We start from the raw sequence: 19350 nt of genomic DNA, 5'->3' as shown, positions 1-19350 counted from the left end.
GAGGCAGCAGTGCTAACCACTGAGCCACCATGCCACCCCATTGTTATTTAAGTTTTTCTATTGAGAATAGAGAAAATTTCCATTCTATCTCAATCCTGGGATTGTATTCATTGGAGTTTAGAAGATTAAGGGGAGATCTAATAGAAACTTACAAGATAATACATGGCTTGGAGAGGGTGAACGCTAGGAAATTGTTTCCGTTAGGCAAGGAGACTAGGACCCGTGGACACAGCCTTAGAATTCAGAACAGAAATGCGGACACATTTCTTCAGCCAGAGAGTGGTGGGCCTGTGGAATTCATTACCACAGAGTGCAGTGGAGGCTGGGACGCTAAATGTCTTCAAGGCAGAAATTGATAAATTCTTGATGTCACAAGGAATTAAGGGCTACGGGGATAATGCGGGTAAGTGGAGTTGAAATGCCCATCAGCCATGATTGAATGGCGGAGTGGACTCGATGGGCCGAATGGCCTTACTTCCGCTCCTATGTCTTATGGTCTCAGTGATGCTCAGCTTGGGTTCTGCTATGGTCACTCATCTCCTGACCCCATTGCAGCCTTGATTTGAACATGGACAAAAGAGCTGAATTCCAGAGTTCAGCTGGAAGTGACAGTCCTCATCATCAACATGACATTCAATTGAATGTACCATCAAGGAGCCCCAGCAAAACTGGAATCAATGGATATGTGGGGCAAACTCTCCAACAGTTGGAATCATACCTGGCACATAAGAGGATGGTTGTGGTTGTTGAAGGTCAGTCATCTCAGTTCCAGGACATCTGGAGCGGCATGTTGGCTCAGTGATTAGCACTGCTGCCTCTCAGCGCCAGGGACCCAGGTTCGATTCCAGCCTCAGGTGACTGTGTGGAGTTTGTACATTCTCCAACAATGCAAAGATGTACACGTTAGGTGAACTGGCCATGCTAAATTGCCAATAATGTTCAGGGTTATATAAGTTAGGTGCATTAGTCAGGGGTAAATGTAGAGTAATAGGGTATGGGAACGGGTCTAGATGGGTTCTCTTTGACAAGTCACTCGTCGGTGTGGACTTATTGGGCCAAACGGCCTGTTTCTACACCTACAGATTCTGTGATCTCTGAAGGCGTTACTCAGGGTAGTGTTTTGGGCTTAACCATATTCAGCGGCTTCATCAATGACCTTCCCACCATCATATGGTCAGAAGTGAAGATGTTCAGCATTAAAAATGTGTGTAGGGTATAAGCTGGCAGGGAAAGAGTTAACTTCTGAGTTTTGTGAAACAAAAGGTTCAGCTGAGCATGACTCAGATCAGATAAGAACTTAGTTAACAATGGGGTGCTGGAGGCAAGGGTAATGGGTTCACAAGGTGGAAAAGCAGTCATTATGTAGAGCCATTTAACAATATTGGAAACATTCAGTATGCAAGGTCAGCTAACAATTATCCATTGTATGAATTCAGTTAACAAGGTTAAGTACATTCATTGTATAACAGTAAAGGACTTGGTCTGTTATTGATGCTCGTTGATTGTAACGGTCACCCAATTAATATGTATGTTGCCTTATCTGGATGCTCCTCCCTGTAAAATGACTATATAATTCATTGAAAAACTGCTGTTCCAGAGAAGACCGTGAACTCATGTCCCTGTGCACATGGGTGACTGTTCTCTCTCCCTCCAGGGCCCGGAATAAAGCTGAAGGAGGTAAAGCTGTACTGTCTCTCTGAGTGTCTTGCTCCGACTAAGGAGGGGGAAATGGGACAACAGCACCATTCGCGACTCTTCAGATACTGAAGCAGTCCATGTTCAAATGCACAAAAATCTGGACAATGTCCAGGCTTGGAGTGACAAGTGGCAAGTAACATTCGCTACACACACCTACACACACACACCTACACACACACACACCTACACACAACACCTACACACACACCTACACACACACCTACACACACCGACACATGCACACCTACACACACACCTTCACTCACACACCTACACACACGTGCACCGCTACACACACGCACACCTACACACCTACACACACACACCTACAAACACACACCTACACACACACACACCTACACACCTACACACACACACCTACACACACACACACACACCTACACACACACACACCTACACACACCACTGCCACTACCACTACCCCTTGACATTCAATAATGTTACCATCACTGAATCCCCTACTATCACCATCCAAGTTACCATTTACCAGCAATTCAACTGGGCCTGCCACCTAAACACTGTGGCTACCAGAGCAGGTCGGAGACTAGGAATACTGAGGCAAGTCAGTCACCACATGACTCCTCAAAGCCTGTCCATCTATAAAGGCACAAATCAAGAGTGTGATGGAATCCTCCCCACTTGCCCAGATAGGTAAAAGCTCCAACAACACAAGAAACTTCACATAATCCAAATAGCCTGCTTGATCAGGACTACATCACACAAGCATCTACTATATACAAGATGCACTACAGAAATACAAAGATCCTTAGACAGCATATTCCAAACCCACAACCACTTCTATCTAGAAGGACAAAGGCAGCAGATACATGGGAACACCATCTGCAAGCTCCCCTCCAAACAATTCACTATCCTGACTGGAAAATATATCATTGTTCCTTCACTGTTGGAGTTAAAAATCCTGGGATTTTCTCCCGAACGGCACAGTGAGTTAACCTGCAGCACATGGACTACAGTGATTCAAGAAGGCAACTCATCACTCAAAGACAAATACAGATCGGTAAGAAATGCTGATCTGCTAGCGATGCCCATATCCCACGGGTGAATAAATAAAGGTTGACATGGACTATGTCACAGTGATCTGGAAATCAAACCCATTATTCCCAGAGTTGTTACGATCGTGAAAAAAATTTATCACACTCTCTAAAGTCTAAAATTTACTTGACTGACTAAACCAGGAAAGGAAAACCCTCATCAGGTTTCTGTATTTAACAGGAAAACAGCTATTTATTGCAAATTGATGGCTTTTAATCCATGATAGAGAAGTAACAAATGAATAACGTAACTCACTAACTTGAATTCTACGTCAGTTTAAAATATTACGACTCATATACAAAGAGACACAAAGAGACACACAGAGACAAGAGAAAACACAAACATCATGGTTGGGAAAGGAAAGAAAATAAAGTTCGCAAAGTCAGCAGTCCGGATTACAGGCATTCTTCTTCAGCTCCCTTCCAATGCCTTCAGCCTTTTGATGTGGACACACTAGTAATTAGCACTGCTGTCTTACAGCACCAGGGACCCAAATTCAGTTCTGGCCTCAGGTGACTGGTTTTATGGAGTTTGAATGTTCTCCCCACCTTCTGCATGGCTTTCCTCCAAGTGTTCGAGTTTCCTCCCACAGTCCAAAGATGTGCAGGTTAGGTGGATTGGCTGGGGTAGGGTTATGGGTCTGAGTGAGATGCTCTTTGGAGGGTCAGTGCAGGCTAAATGAGCCAAATGGTCTCTATCTGCATTCTTGGAGTTCCCTCATTCAGAACTTTTCATCAACTCTTTTTAGTGTACTGTCACACTGGTCACTACTGTGTCTGGCTTTAAATGGTTACATCACAGTGCTGTTTGGATACAACCACTAATCCACTTGCAACTCACTGGAGATCACGAAGGTGAAAGATGTATACAAATGGACAGGAAAAAAATCATCTTGTGTTCTCATAGCAGCAGGAGAATGCTGGACTGTAGATACTGCTTCCAACTTCCCAATATGATGGACAATAAAATGTGCAGGATGAGTGAGAATGACTAATTTATAAATTTTGACAAGTCAGTCAAGTGTCTGATACTTAACAGCTGCATATTCTGTCATCAAGCCTATCACTATCGCATAAATTCTGTTAATTGAAATCCTAGACTTGGCTGTGGAAACATTGTTCTGTTGGGTTAAATCAGAGCGATTTGGTGCCAACAGTTGGCCCATTTGTACAGTTTACGGTTGCTACTAAAGACAGGTCTGAACCGGTCACATTTAGATAATGATAAAGGAGTTGGATTATCTGACTGAGACCTCAAACCCACATTCCCATTTACCTGTGGTAACCTTCCAGCCCTTTGCTCACCAAGAATCCACCTACCTCTGCCTTAAAAACATTCATGGACTTGACTTTTACCACCTTTTCAGAGGAGAGCTCCAAAGGCACAAAATCCTCAGAAAAGTTTCACTTCAAATGTAACTCCTGACATTTAAGCAGTAACCCTTAGATCTAGATTCTCTCAAAGAGGTATTCTCTCCACAGCTGTAATGTCGAGATCCTACAGGATCTTCTGTCACAATCCAGTCACCTCTTGCTCTTCTAAATTCCAGCAGATACAAGTCTGGCGTGACCAACCTTTCCTCAAAAGATAGTCTATTCCAGGTACTAATCTGGTAACTCTTCTCTGAACTATTTCCAATTTACTCTTTCCTTTCTTAGGGAAGGTGACCAACACAACCCCAGATGTGGTCTCACTAGTGCACTCTTTAAACTTTCTACTTTTATATTCAATTCCTCTCACAATATATAGTAACATACAGTAATCATCTACTATGATGATATGAATTATTTGTTGTACTGGCATACTAACCTTTTGTGGCTCACACACTGGAATACCCAAATCCATCTGTAATCTTTTAGATTAGATTAGATTACAGTGTTGAAACAGGCCCTTCGGCCCAATAAGTCCACACTGACCCGCCGAAGCGAAACCCACCCATACCCCTACATTTACCCCTTACCTAACACTATGGGCAATTTAGTATGGCCAATTCACCTGACCCTGCACATCTTTGGATGGTGGGAGGAAACCGGAGCACCCGGAGGAAACCCACGCAGACACGGGGAGAACGTGCAAACTCCACACAGTCAGTCGCCTGAGGCGGGAATTGAACCCGGGTCTCTGGCGCTGTGAGGCAGCAGTGCTAACCACTGTGCCACCGTGCCGCCCCACCATTTAGATAACATGCTTCTCTCACCATTTAGATAACATGCTTCTTTTCTATCAAAAATCTTCCTGCCAAAATATGTTGGCACAGGCTTAGAGGATCGAAGGGTCTGTTACAGCATTGCATTGCTCTTTGTTCTACTCCAGCATTACCCTATCACTGTGTGAACCCAAGGTAATTTCTTTTTGGGTATTAATTCACACCTCCAATAAGATGAACACATGAAGCAACGCATCAACAGTTGGGTCCAAACGGCACTGTAATGTAAGTATTGAAAGCCAGTCACTGCACTGACCTGTACAGCATTTCACCATAGAGACTCCAAAACATAACAAAATCAAGGGCTATCCAAGTCTTTTCAAGTTGCTTAGAATATAAAATATCTGATCTACATCAGAGAATCAGCAGCTCATAGTAAAGTTTCCATGAGAATCACTCAGCAACATCCTCACTCCCTGTGAAAGCAGGACCTTAACTAAATGAGGTTCCTGATGAAGGGCTTTTGCCCAAAATGTTGACTCTCCTGCTCCTCAGATGCTGCCTGACCTGCTGTGCTTTTCCAGCACCATACACTAGACTCTAATCTCCAGCATCTACAGTCCTCACTTTCGCCTTAAGTAAATAACATGACATGACCTGCCAAGCAACTTGAAAAAACAGAATCTACACAGAGGTTGGTTGCTGGATTTCATCCAAGGTTTGAAAGAAGGTCCAGACCAGCCTGCTTCACTCCCTGGATAATATTGCACAAATTCAATAGGTTTTTAATCTGAAATCATTATTTAGGTAATCTTTGACACAAAAATAAGTGGGCAAAAACTTAGCAGGTAGAGTATAATTTGGGAGCATGAATGGTTTGGCCTCCCATCAGGAAGGATGGAAGACCTTAATGTCACTTAAATTGGAAAGACTAAAGAAAGCTGCAGCACAGATGCATTTAGGAGTCCTGGTGTATGCATCACAAAAAATAAAACTAGCATCCAGCTTCAGCAGGTAGTAAGGAATACAAAAGAAATATAGTATGAAAATAGGAAAAACTTGCTAAAACTATATAAAGCACTAGTCAGACATAAACTAGAATACCACAAACAATTTTGGATCCTCATTTAACAAAGACTGGCATTGCTGTCCGTCCAGAGAACGTTCACTCAGAAGTTGGTCTCAATTATAAATTTCTTTTATGAGAAGAGGGTGAGCCTGTACTCATTGGAAAAATGAGAGACATTATTGAACCATCCAAAGATTCTTAGGGGACTTGACAGGGTAATTGCAGAGTGTCTTTTAGGAGAGTTTAGTACCAGAGGGCATAACCTCAGAGTAAAGGGTCGCCCATTTAGGTTAGAGATTAAAATAGCTTTTTCTTTCAGAGGATATCAATCTGCGGAATCCTTTACCATAGTGAGCACTTGAGGCTGGGTTGTTACATATATTCAAGGCCAAGACAGATAGATTTTCAATCTTAAGGGAATCAAGAGTGATAAGGATAAAGGAGGAATGTGAAATTGAAGATTAGATCAGCCATGATCTCATTGAATGACAGAACATTCTTAATGGGCCTAGTCACTTACATCTGCTCCTACATTCTATGGTCTATGTTGGATTTCTACAAAGTCAATGAACTTCATCTTCAAGGATTGTGTGATAATCAGTTGAAACATCCTCAAAAGAAAGATCAATACACCACAAAGTAGAGATTTTCTAAACTGTGAGGAGAGAATACAGAAAAGGATACAGAGAAATTGAAGTAGGCAGATAGGATTCCTTAATGCACAGAAGTGTGAGGAGATGCATTTTAGTAGGAAAATGTGAAATATAAAATATAGGGTGCAATTCTAAAGGGGGTGCAAGAGCAGAGGGTCATGGGTATATATGTACAGAGATCACTGAAATGTTGGATAGGTTGATACAGCAATTATTCAAGTATACAGGTGCCTCAGCTTTATTAATAGAGACACAGAATATAAGAACCAGAAGGGAATGTTAAACTTGCACAAGACATTTGTTAGACCTCAGCTCAAGTAGTGTGTTCAGTTCTGCAGGCCACATAAAAGGAAAGATGTAACTGCATTGGATAGATGTTGAAGTAATTTACGAGAATAGTTCCAGGGATGAGAAATTTCAGTTGAGGATAAACTAAAGATGATGAGACTGTTCTCCTTAGACAGAAAGCTAAGAATAGATCTGATAGTGGATTTTAAAATAATGAGATGACTTGATAGAGTATATAGGGAGAAACCATTCCCATTCCTAATGGAAAAAGAACAAGATGACAGGTTTAAACTGATGTGCAGAAGGAGAAAATGTGGTGTAAGAGAAACATTATTCACTCAGTGAGAACAAAGAAAATTTACAGCCCAGGAACAGGCCCTTTCGCCCTCCAAGCCTGAACTGATCTAAATGTACTGTCTAAATCTGTCGGTCAATTCCTATGCATCTGTATCCTTCTGCGCCCCACCTACTCATGCATCTGTCCAGACGCATCTTAAATGAATCTACCGTGCCTGCCTTTACCGGCAACACGTTCCAAACGCCCACAACCCTCTGTGTGAAGTACTTACCGTGTGTATCCCCCTTAAACTTTCCACCTCTCATCTTGAAAGTGTGACCTCTCGTTATTGAATCCTTCACCTTGGGAAAAAGCTTATCGCTATCTATCCTGGTCTACCCTTCATGATTTTGTATACCTCAATCAGGTCCCCCCTCAATCTCCTTTTTTCTAATGAAAATAGACCTAACCTACTCAACCTCTCTTCATAGCTAGCACCTTCCATAACAGGCAACATCCTCATAAACCTTTTCTGCACCCTCTCCAAAATATCCACATTCTTTTGGTAATGTGGCGCCCAGAACTGTACACAGTATACTAAATACGGCCAAACCAATGTCTTGTACAATTTTAACATGACTTGCCAGCTCTTACACTCAATACCCTGTCCAATGAAGGCAAGCATACGATATGCCTTCTTGACCACTCTATCCACCTGTGCAGCAACCTTCAGGGTACAGTGGACCTGCACTCCCAGATCTCTCTGCCCATCTACTTTTCCCAAGGCTCTTCCGTTCATTGTATAATTCACTCGAGAGTTAGTCTTGCCTGAACACATCACCTCATATTTGTCTGGATTGAAATCCATCTGCCACTTTTCCGCCCAACTCTCCTGTCTATCTATATCCTCCTGTATTCTCTGACAGTCCCTTATGCTTTCTGCTCCTCCACCAATCTTCGTGTCATTTGCAAAATTGCTGATCACACCGGTGCCCTCTTCTAGATCATTTATGTATATCACAAACAACAGTGGCCCCAACACTGACCCCTATGGACCACCACTGGTCACCTTTCTCCATTTCGAGAAACTGCCTTCAACTAATTACTCTGTCTCCTGTTGCTCAACCAGTTCTTTATCCACCTAGCTAGAACACCCTGCACACCATGTGACTTCACTTTCTCCATTAGTCTACCATGGGGAATCTGATCAAAAGCCTTACTAAAGACCATGTATATGACATCAACGGCCCTTCCTTCATCTATCAACTTGGTCACTTCCTCGAAGAACTATATTAAGTTAGTAAGTTAGTAACTTAACTATATTAAGTTTCCCTGCACAAAACCATGTTGCCTATCACTGATAAGCCCATTCTTTTCTAAATATAAATAGATCCTATCCCTCAGTACCTTCTCCAGCAACTTTCCCACCACTGATGTCAGGCTCACTGGTCTGTAGTTACCCAGAAAATTCCCACTTCCCTTCTTGTACAGGGGGACAACATGAGCAACCCTCCAGGCCTCACCTGTGTTTAAGGATACCACAAAGATATCTGTCAGGGCCCCAGCTATTTCCTCTCTTGCCTCCCTCAGCAATCTGGGATAGATCCCATCCGGTCCTGGGGATTCGTTCACCTTAATAACCTCTAGCCTACCCAACACATTTTCCCTACTTAGGCCAATGTGATCCAGACTAATCAAACTTTTATCTCTAATCTCAAGATTCATCATCTTCCTCTCCTCAGTGAACACTGATGCAAAGTAATCATTCAGAATCTCACCCATTCTCTCAGGTTCGGCACACAGCCTTGCTTCGTCTTCAGTGGACCAATCCTTTTTCTAGTTACCCACTTGCTTCTTACACAAGAATAAAATGCTTTGGGATTCTCCTTAATTCTGCTTGCTAAAGCTATTTCATAACCCCTTTTCGTCCGCTTGAGTCCTCGTGTAAGACTTGTCCTACTCTTCCGATATTCCTCCAGGGCCCGTTCTGTTCTTAACTGCCTGGACCTTATGTACGCTTCCCTTTTGCCTCTTGGCTAGTCGTACAATTTCTCTTGTCATCCATGGTTCACGAATCTTTCCCTTCCTATCCTTTGCCTTCAACAGGACATACATATCCTGTGCTCTCTTTGAAAGCCTCCCACATCTCAAATGTGGACTTGCCTTCAAATAGCGTGTCCAATCTACATTTCTGAGCTCCTGCCTAATTTTGATATAATTGGCCTTGGCCCAGTTTAGTACTCTTCCCTTAGGGCCACTCTCTTCTCTATCTACGAGTATTGTAAAACTTACAGAATTGTGGTCACTGTTTCCAAAGAAATCCCCCACCGCAACTTCTACCACCTGTCCTGGCTCGTTGCCAGTACCAGGTCCAATACGGCCCCTTCCCTCGTTGGACTATTGACGTACTGCTCTAGAAAACTATCCTGGACGCTTCTTACAAATTCTACCCCATCCAGACTTCTGACGCTAAGTGTATCCCAGTCAATATTGGGAAAATTAAAATCTCCCAGCACCACTACCCTATTGCTCCTACATCTTTCCATCATCTGTTTACTTATTTGTTCTTCTAGCTCACGCTCACTGTTGGGAGGCCTGTAATCCTGAAGAAGGGCTTATGCCCGAAACATCGATTCTCCTGCTCCTTTGATGCTGCCTGACCGGCTGCGCTTTTCCAGCAACACATTTTTCAGGCCTGTAATACAGCCCCAACAATGTAACTTCACCCTTCTTAATTCTCAGCTCCACCCATAATGCCTCACTACCCAAGCCCTCCACAGTGTGCTCCTTTAGCACAGCCGTGACCAGCAATGCAACTCCACCCCTCCCCCTTTTACTTCCCTCCCTTTCCTGTCTGAAGCGTCTATATCCTGGAACTTATAGTTGCCAATCATCATGCCCTTCCTTCAACCAAGTCTCTGTGATTGCAATAATGTTATACTCCCAGGCACCAATCCAAGCCCTAAATTCAGCTGCCTTACACACTTTACTCCTTGCATTAAAATAGATGCATTTCAGGCCACCAGTTTTTTTTGCGCTCATCTGCTCGTTAGGGTATAAAATGCATTGCCATGAAGTGTGGTGGAGGCATGTTCAATTGAAGCATTTATGAAAGTATTTCGATAGAAATAGTGCACATCAGTATGGGGGGGGGAAAAACAGGAAATTGGCAGCAGATAACGATGCTCATTTGAAGCGCCAAAGGAGACATAATGGGCTGAATGGCCTTTTTCTGTGCCATAATACTTCTGCGACTGTGATGCTTAATGAGATCAAATACAAGTATTTGAATTCAACAGTATGTCTACACAAAACACTACTTTACAAATATAATCTTCATAATGGCAAATCTATCACAATGGCATTTTCCTGCACCAATCTCATACCTTGATGTCAATCATATCTAGAGATGTATTTATTTATTTCTATCTGGAACCTGCTCAATTACTGAACTTCCACAGCCCTCTAGGATAGAGAATTCCGAAGATTTACCACCTCAAGTGAAGAAATTCCTCCTCTCCTCATTTTTTAAATTGGCCTACCTCCTTATTCTGAAACTGTATCTTCTGGTTCTAGATACTCCAACCAAAGAAACCAACCTATCTACATCTACCCCATCAGGCCCAATAGAAATTCTGTCTTTCTGAATGAGGTTTCCTCTCATTTATCTAACCACTAGAATATACAGATTCAATCTTTTCAAACTGCCCCCAGAATACAATCCAGAGATCCCTAAAAATTAAGCTGGTGAATCTCCGTTGCATACTCTCTATGGCAAGTATAACTTTCATTAGTTATGGAGACTAAAATCATACATGTTATCCTAAATGCGATTTCCAAAGGTTCTACACAAATGCAGGAGAACGTGAGGACTGCAGATGCTGGAGATCAGAGGTGAAAATGTGTTTTTAATCAGAGCTGAAAATGATTCCTGAAGAAGGGCTCATGCCCGAAACGTCGATTCTCCTGCTCCTTGGATGCTGCCTGACCTGCTGCGCTTTTCCAGCAACACATTTTCAGCTCTACACAAATGCAGTAAGACATCAGTACTCCTACATTCAAATCCTGTCGCAAACAAGATTAATATAATGTCTGTCTTCCCAATTACTTGCTGCAAATGAATGCTAGTTTTTAGTGCTTTATCAACAAGGCCATCCGGGTCCCTTTGGAGATCATCACTTGCCAATCTCTCACCATTTAAGGAATACTTTGCATTTCTGTTTTTCTTATCAAAGTGGATAACTTAAAATTATAAGAAAACAACATAAGAAATAGGAGCAGGAGTAGACCATCTGGCCCATTAAACCTGCTCTGTCATTTAGCAAGATCATGGCTGATCTTTTCGTGGACTCAGCTCCATTTACCTGCCCACTCATCATAACCCTTAACTCCTTTATCGTTCAAGAATCCATCTATGTTTGCCTTAAAAACATTCAATGAGGTATCCTCAACTGCATCAATGGGCAGGAAATTCCACAGATTCACAACCCTTTGGGTGAACAAGTTCCTCCTCAACTCAGTCCTAAATCTGCTCCCCTTTATTTTGAGGCTATTGCCCCTAGTTTTAGTTTCACCTGCCAGTGGAAACAACCTCCGTGCTTCTATCCTATCTATGCCCTTCATAATTTTATATGCTTCTGTAAAATTCCCCCCCTTCATTTTTGTAAATGTCAACAAATGTGTCCCGGTAAAAACAAGGACTGCAGATGCTGGAAACCAGAGTCTAGATTAGAGTGGAACCTGCTCCTCGGATGTTGCCTGACCTACTGTGCTTTTCCAGCACCACTCTAATCTAGACAAATGTAGTCCCAGTCTACACAATCACTCCTCATAAGCCAACCCTCTCAACTCCCCCTCCAAGTGTCAGTACATCAGTAAGGAGACCAAAACTTTTCCCTGTTATTTTCCATTAGCCATATTCTTGTCCACTCACTTCGCACATTTAAGTCATCTTGAAACCTGCTTATATCCTTCGCATAATTTGCATTTCATTCTGGTGTCATTAACAGTAGCCTAACCGTATCTAAAAATAGGCCATGCTTGTAAAATTGCCAATAAAATACAGAACATTAGATTTGAATCTGCAATTGTACAAGAGTAAGCTTTACACATTTAGGAAGGAGAGATCACATCCAGAGTTAGACACAGCCCAAGTGAGGACATAGATCAGAAAATCTGGAGACAGCATGGTACATCTATCTTTTCTTTCCCAGTTTTAAAAGTTCAAAATTCAGTAGTCTAATGACAGTTACACACTACCCATTGTGAGCCACTAACAGTCTCCATTAACAGCTATTCACTCTCCCAGCCAAATCATTATCAACTTCTGTGTGTGTCCAACTGTTCTTTTTCTTTGGGTTATCCCTACCTATTATTTAGTCCTTACCCCCCTCCCTCTTCTGCATATAAACCAACATTTGCCCAGCTACCATCAGTTCGGAGGAAGGGCACCGGATTCAAAATGTTAACATTGATTTCTCTTCACAGGTGCTGCCAGACCTGTTGAGCTGTTCTAGCAACTTCTGTTATTGTCTATGAGCAAAGACCAGCAACCAAACTTCCTAGTTTTTTATTTTAAAACTTCAACCAATAATCTGTTTTCCGTATTTGTTTGTCTGTGTGTGTGCATACGCACACTAGGGTTGACTTGTTGTGGGGATATAGTTACTGATGTTCTATGTCAGTAATAAATAATGATTCTAGTTTCATACGAAAACCTAATCCATGCCTTTGGTCCACCATGGTCTGAAAGTCAGGTAAATTGTGGTATCGTGTATACCATTTTAAAAAAAAGTTTAACATTAAACTCTCCAGAAACAGTGGGGCTCAATTTACAATGTGCTACCCCAGTGAGTTATTTACTTGCCATAATAGTCACATACAGAATGTACAATAAGTACAATTGTTTAGGGGGTAGTCAGGGTTGATGCTGGAGAATGCACAATATCCTAGGACAGGGATCTGCAATTTTGGACTGAGATAGAAGCAATCTCGTAATTCAAACGTTTATGAATCATTGCTATTCCCTGCCACAGAGGGTTGTAGATGTTCAGTTTAATATATTTAATGAGAATGCCCAAAGATTTTCAGATATTAAGTCAATTCAATATCTAGTAATACTGAAAGTTTGGACCATAAGACACAGGAGCAGAGATGAAGCCATTCAGCCCATCGAATCTGCTCCACCATCCACCAGGGGTGGCACGGTGGCTCAGTGATTAGCACTGCTGCCTCACAGCACCAGGGTCCCAGGTTTGATTCCAGCCTCGGAGGACTGTATATAGAGTTTGCGCATTCTCCCTGTGTCTGCATGGGTTTCCTCCGGGTGCTCTAGTTTCCTCCCCTCATCCTTCTAAACTCCATCAAGTATAGTCCCAGAGTCCTCAAACATCCCTCACGTTAAGCCTTTCATTCCAGGGATAATTCTCATGAACCTCCTCTGGACCTGCTCCAGGGCCAAGACATCCCAAAGTATGGGACACCAAAATTGTTCACAATACTCTAAACGTGATCTGACCAGAGCTTTGTAAAGCCTCAAGACTTTCCCATGTTGTATTTCATCTGCCACTTCTTTTCCCACTCTCCTAACTAAATCTTTCTGTAGTCTCCCCACCTCCTCGCTACTACCTGCCCCTCCAACTATTCCTATATCTACAAACTTAGCCAAAATGCCTTCAGTTACACAACAGGTGCAGGAGTAGGCCATTCTTCCCTTCTACTCCAGCACCACCATTCATTATGATCATGGCTGATCATCCTCAATCAGTATCCTGTTCCTGCCTTATCCCCATAACCCTTGATTCCACTATCCTTAAGAGCTCTATCCAACTCTTTCTTGAAAGTATCCAGAGACTTGGCCTCCACAGCCTTCTGGGGCAGAGCATTCCACACACACACACCACTCTCTGGGTGAAAAAGTTTCTCCTCAACTCTGTTCTAAATGGCCTACCCCTTATTTTTAAACGGTGTCCTCTGGTTCAGGACTCACCCATCAGCGGAAACATGCTTCCTGCCTCCAGAGTGTCCAATCCTTTAATAATTTTATATGTCTCAATCAGATCCCCTCTCAGCCTTCTAAACTCAAGGGTATACAAGCCCAGTCTCTCCAATCTTTCAACGTAAGATAGTCCCGCCATTCCAGAAATTGACCTCGTGAACCTATGCTGCACTCCCTCAATAGCCAGAATGTCTTTCCTCAAATTTGGAGACCAAAACTGCACACAATATTCCAGATGCAGTCTCACCAGAGCCCTGTACAGCTGCAGAAAAACCTCTCTGCTTCTATACTCAATTCCTCTTGTTATGAAGGCCAGAATGCTATTTGCTTTCTTCACTTCCTGCTGTACCTGCATGCTTGCTTTCATTGACTGATGTACAAGAACACCTAGATCTCGTTGTACTGCCCCTTTACCTAACATGACTCCATTTAGGCAGCAATCTGACTTCCTGTTCATGCCACCAAAGTGGATGACCACACATTTATCCACATTAAACTGCACCTGCCATGCATCTGTCCACTCACCTAGCCTGTCCAGGTCACCCTGTAATCTCCTAATATCCTCCTCACATTTCACCCTGCCACCCAGCTTTGTATCATCAGCAAATTTGCTAATATTACTTTTAATACCATCATCTATATCATTAATGTATATTGGAAAAAGCTGCAGACCCAGCACTGATCCCTGCAGTACCCCACTGGTCACCGCCTGCCATTCCGAAAGGGAGCTGTTTATCACTACTCGTTTCCTGTCAGCCAACCAATTTTCAATCCAAGTCAGTATTTTGCCCCCAATACGATGCGCCTTAATTTTGCTCACTAACCTCCAATATGGGACTTTATCAAAGACTTCCTGAAAGTCCAGGTACACTACATCTACTGGATCTCCCTTATCCACCTTCAGAGTTACATCCTCAAAAAATTCCAGAAGATTAGTCAAGTATGATTTACCCTTCATAAATCCATGCTGACTCTGACCTATCCTGTTACTGCTATCCAGATGTGTCGTAATTTCATCCTTTATAATAGACTCCATCATCTTTCCCACCACTGAGGTCAGACTAACTGGTCTATAATTTCCTGTTTTCTCTCTCCCACCTTTCTTAAAAAGTGGGACATTAGCCACCCTCCAATCCGAAGGAACTGATCCTGAATCTATAGAACATTGGAAAATAATCACCAATGCATCCACGATTTCTAGAGCCACCTCCTTCAGTACCCTGGGATGTAGACCATCAGGCCTCGGGGGCTTATCAACCTTCAGACCTAACAGTCTCTCCAACACCATTTCCTGGTAAATATAAATTCCCTTCAGTTCAGGTCCTTCAGCCACTATTACCTCTGGGAGATTGCTTGTGTCTTCGCCGGTGAACACAGATCTGAAGTACCAATTCAACTCTTCTGCAATTTCTTTGTAACCCGTAATATATTCACCCGTTTCTGTCTTCAAGGGCCCAATTTTAGTCTAAACCATTTTTTTCCCTTTCATATACTTAATAAAGCTTTTACTATCCTCCTTTATATTTTTGGCCAGTTTACCTTCATAGCTCATTTTTTCTCTGCGTATTTCCCTCTTAGTTATCCTCTGTTGTTCTTTAAAAGCTTCCCAGTCCTCCGTTTTCCCACTCATCATTCAGATCATTAATGTATATAGTGAAAAGGTGTGGCCCTAACACAGCCCCTTGTGGAACAGTTCACCGGCTTCCAAACTGAGGACCCTTTAATCTCCACTCTCTGCCTTCTGCCAGACAGTTAATCTTCTGTGCATGCTAGCACCTGGCCTCTAATACCATGAGCTCTTATCCTACTCAGTAGTTTCCTGTGCAGCATCTCAAAGGCCTTCTGGAAGTCCAGGTAGATAATATCTATCAGCTCTCCTGCTCATTAACTCCTCAAAGAATTCTAACAGATATATCAGGCAATATCTCCCCTTGATGACTTTACCATGCTGACTTTGAGGAGAAAGTGAGGACTGCAGATGCTGGAAATCAGAGCTGAAAATGTGTTGCTGGAAAAGCACAGCAGGTCAGGCAGCATCCAAGGAGCAGGAGAAAGGCTCATGCCCGAAACGTTGATTTTCTTGCTCCTTGGATGCTGCCGGACCTGCTACGCTTTTCCAGCAACACATTTTCAGCCATGCTGACTTTGCCCTATTTTACCATGCACTTCCCACCATTCAGAAATATCACCCTTCACAAGGGACCCCAAAATCTTACCAATGGCTGAGGTCAGGCTAATTGGCCTATAATTCCCATTTTTCCCTTGCTCCCTTCTTAAACAGGGAGAGCATTACATTAGCGATTTTCCAGTCCTCTGGGACCAGCCCTGACTCCAGTGATACCTGAAAGATCACTACTAAAATCTCCACTTTCTCTTTAGCTATCTTCTTCAGAACTCTAGGGTGTAGCCCATCTAGTCCAGGCAATTTATCCATTTAAGAGTTTTCAATTTTTCTAGCACCTTCTCCTTGGTGATAGCCACCATTCTCATCTCTGCACTACCAACTTGATGTAGTTCAGTCATGGTCGGTTGACTGAGGTAAAAACAATGACTGCAGACGCTGGAAACCAGATTCTGGATTAGTGGTGCTGGAAGAGCACAGCAGTTCAGGCAGCATCCAAGGAGCTTCAAAATCGACGTTTCATGCAAAAGCCCTTAATCAGGAATAAAGGCAGTGAGCCTGATGCGTGGAGAGATAAGCTAGAGGAGGATGGGGGTGGGGAGAAAATAGCATAGAGCACAATGGATGAGTGGGGGAGGGGATGAAGGTGATAGGTCAGGGAGGAGAGGGTGGAGTGGATAGGTGGAAAAGGAGATAGGCAGGTAGGACAAGTCCGCTCAAGTCATGGGGACAGTGCTGAGCTGGAAGTTTAGAACTAGGGTGAGGTGGGGGAAGGGGAAATGAGGAAACTATTGAAGTCCACATTGATGCCCTGGGGTTGAGGTGTTCCTTGGCGGAAGATGAGGCGTTCTTCCTCCAGGCGTCTGGTGGTGAGGGAGCGGCAGTGAAGGAGGCCCAGGACCTCCATGTCCTTGGCAGAGTGGGAGCGGGAGTTGAAATGTTGAGCCACGGGGCCGTGTGGTTGATTGGTGCGGGTGTCCTGGAGATGTTCCCTAAAGCGCTCTGCTAGGAGGCGCCAAGTCTCCCCAATATCGGGAGCAACTGATACAATAAATGATATTATCTGTTTGGAGGTGGCAGAAATGTCGGCGAATGATGTGGTTTATGCGAAGGTTGGTAGGGTGGAAGGTGAGCACCAGGGGCGTTCTGTCCTTGTTACGGTTGGAGGGGCGGGGTCTGAGGGCGGGGGTGCGGGATGTAGACGAGATGCGTTGGAGGGCATCTTTAACCACGTGGGAAGGGAAATTGTGGTCTCGAAAGAAGGAGGCCATCTGGTGTGTTCTGTGGTGGAACTGGTCCTCCTGGGAGCAGATCCGGTGGAGGTGGAGGAATTGGGAATACGGGATGGCATTTTTGCAGGAGGCAGGGTGGGAAGAGGTGTAATCCAGGTAGCTGTGGGAGTCGATGGATTTGTAAAAAAACGTCGGTGTCAAGTCGGTCGTCATTATTGGAGATGGAGAGGTCCAGGAAGGGGAGGGAGGTGTCAGAGATGGTCCAGGTAAATTTAAGGTCAGGGTGGAATGTGTTGGTGAAGTTGATGAATTGCTCAACCTCCTCGCGGGAGCACGAGGTGGCGTCAATGCAGTAATGAATGTAGTGGAGGAAGAGGTGGGGAGTGGTGCCGGTGTAATTACGGAAGATCAACTGCTCTACGTAGCCAACAAAGAGACAGGCATTGCTGGGGCCCATACGTGTGCCCATGGCTACCCCTTTGGTCTGGAGGAAGTGGGAGGATTCAAAGGAGAAATTGTTAAGGGTGAGGACCAGTTCGGCCAAACAAATGAGAGTGTTGATGGAAGAGTACTGTTGGGGACAGCTGGAGAGGAAGAAACGGAGGGCTTGGAGGCCCTGGTCATGACGGATGGAGGTGTAGAGGGATTGGATATCTATGGTGAAGATGAGGCGTTGGGGGGCAGGCAAACAGAAGTCTTGGAGGAGGTGGAGGGCGTGGGTGGTGTCTCGAACATTTGTGGGGAATTCCTGGACTACGGGGGATATGACAGTGTCGAGGTCGAGGAGTTCAGTGGGGCAGGAGCATGCTGAGAAATGGGTCGGCCAGGGTGGTCATGATTGTGGATCTTGGGAAGGAGGTAGAACCGGGCAGTGCAGGGTTCCCGGACTATTTCCCGGAAGCTGTGGGTGGGAGATCTCCTGAGGTGATGGGCAAAAGTTACCCTGCGGGCATTTTTTTTTGTTTCTTTTTCCTCGAAAACCGAGGAATCCCTGTTTTCCAGGACTACCATCCTGCCACGCTGCCAGATGGGGGTTAGGCGACCAAAGCTGCAGGAGTTCACCCTACGGCAGACCGATTGTGCCAGGTTTAGCGTCTTATGGCGTGGTACCAGTGACTATATCTCAGGCCAAGCAATTTATAATCGCTGAACCGTTGCTGAGAAATCTGTAAAACGCTTGAGGCCCACGCCGAACCATAGAGAGAGTAAGAGGTAGTTTACTGTCCAACTGCTAACCCACCATTGGACAGAACAAACATAAAACCAGCTCTGATTGGATACCAGAGCCGTCAATGTAAGAGACTGACCAATGAGAGCCCAATATCAACAAACACCACGTTCCATTGGTTGCTTGGTCTGGGGAATCAGGGTACCGGGCCTTTCATTAATGTTCATCAGGCCGTCTCACTGCCTGCGATTGGTTACTGCAGTTGCCCATCATATAACAACAGATTACACTCGATAGCAATAAAAACTTTCACCTTCACAACGCTGCTCAGTGCAGTGGTGATATCTGAGATAGTGCTCCTACCCGGCAGCCCTCACCCCCTCTTGCCCGTTGTTGGCAGCGGCGGCGGCGATGGTGGCCGCGTCCAGACGGTACTTACGGAACGGAAATCCCACCTCTCTGTACCAATTGGACAATACTTTCCGCCGCAGGCGCTAAATGGTTCAGTTATCCGTCGGTCATCCATGGGCGGGGAAGGGGTGGGGTCAGGCTGTCTTTGTGAAACCGACGGTTAGCTTTAAAATTTGAGAGCGCCCTCGTCCTCACCCACCTCCCAACACCCTCAC

General features: G+C 44.1%; 1 protein-coding gene across 1 annotated transcript in view; it reads right to left on the bottom strand.

Moving 5' to 3' along the window:
- elof1 (elongation factor 1) overlaps positions 1 to 19183 on the bottom strand; it is a 45270-nt gene extending 26087 nt beyond the window's left edge. Inside the window, exon 1 of the mRNA XM_043675497.1 lies at positions 19038 to 19183. The gene's annotated coding sequence lies outside the window, so the exon portion shown is untranslated. The remainder of the gene's footprint in view (positions 1 to 19037) is intronic.
- Between the last annotated feature and the right edge of the window lie 167 nt (positions 19184 to 19350).

The sequence above is a fragment of the Chiloscyllium plagiosum genome, chromosome 34 (genome assembly GCF_004010195.1).
Source record: "Chiloscyllium plagiosum isolate BGI_BamShark_2017 chromosome 34, ASM401019v2, whole genome shotgun sequence".
Classification (NCBI taxonomy): domain Eukaryota; kingdom Metazoa; phylum Chordata; class Chondrichthyes; order Orectolobiformes; family Hemiscylliidae; genus Chiloscyllium; species Chiloscyllium plagiosum.
This window is presented reverse-complemented; position numbering and strand designations above follow the sequence as displayed.